Raw genomic sequence first — 613 nt, forward strand, 5'->3', positions numbered from 1 at the left:
CCTGGCTCCAAGGCTCCGTCTCCGGGAGTCGCCGAGTGGCTGAGCGTGGAGGCTGCGGAGACTGCGAAGGGTGATTAGATTCATAAGTCACACAAGTGGTGGGCGATCCACTGAGCAGCGCCGAAGTTCTCACATGATGACTTCAAGCAAGACACACCACCTTGCAGCGCCTGCCGGGGACTCGCGGCTCTGAGCACCGGGTCCGCAGGACAGCGGAGGCACGATGGTGAGTAGGGCACGGCCTGCGCGCTCGCCGCAAGAGCCCGGCGAGTGGCTTAGCAGGGCGACCGCGGCTCAGCCCACACTTCGGCGCCCGAGCAGCAGCCTCCCGGGGCCGGGGAAGCCGGGGTTTGCAGCGGCGCAACTTTAATCGGAATCTCTGAGAGTGAAGGCGGCGGTGTGGGACTGCGTGGAGCAAACTTGGGACTGGAGCGGGTGTGTGGATTTACCCGAGAGGTTGGGGAGGCGGAGGCCGGCCGTGTGGTCCACCGGAGCCCGCGCGCGTGTGGTGCGTGATTCGTTCCGTGATGTGTGCGTGGTCTTGTCGGTGACATCCGGGAGGGGTTCGTCCACATCCTGAGACAGTGTTGCCCTTAGGGGTCTGGGGCGGGGG

Source organism: Fukomys damarensis, unplaced genomic scaffold (assembly GCF_012274545.1).
Source record: "Fukomys damarensis isolate Sample0158 unplaced genomic scaffold, DMR_v1.0_HiC HiC_scaffold_16, whole genome shotgun sequence".
In the NCBI taxonomy this organism is placed as follows: Eukaryota; Metazoa; Chordata; class Mammalia; order Rodentia; family Bathyergidae; genus Fukomys; species Fukomys damarensis.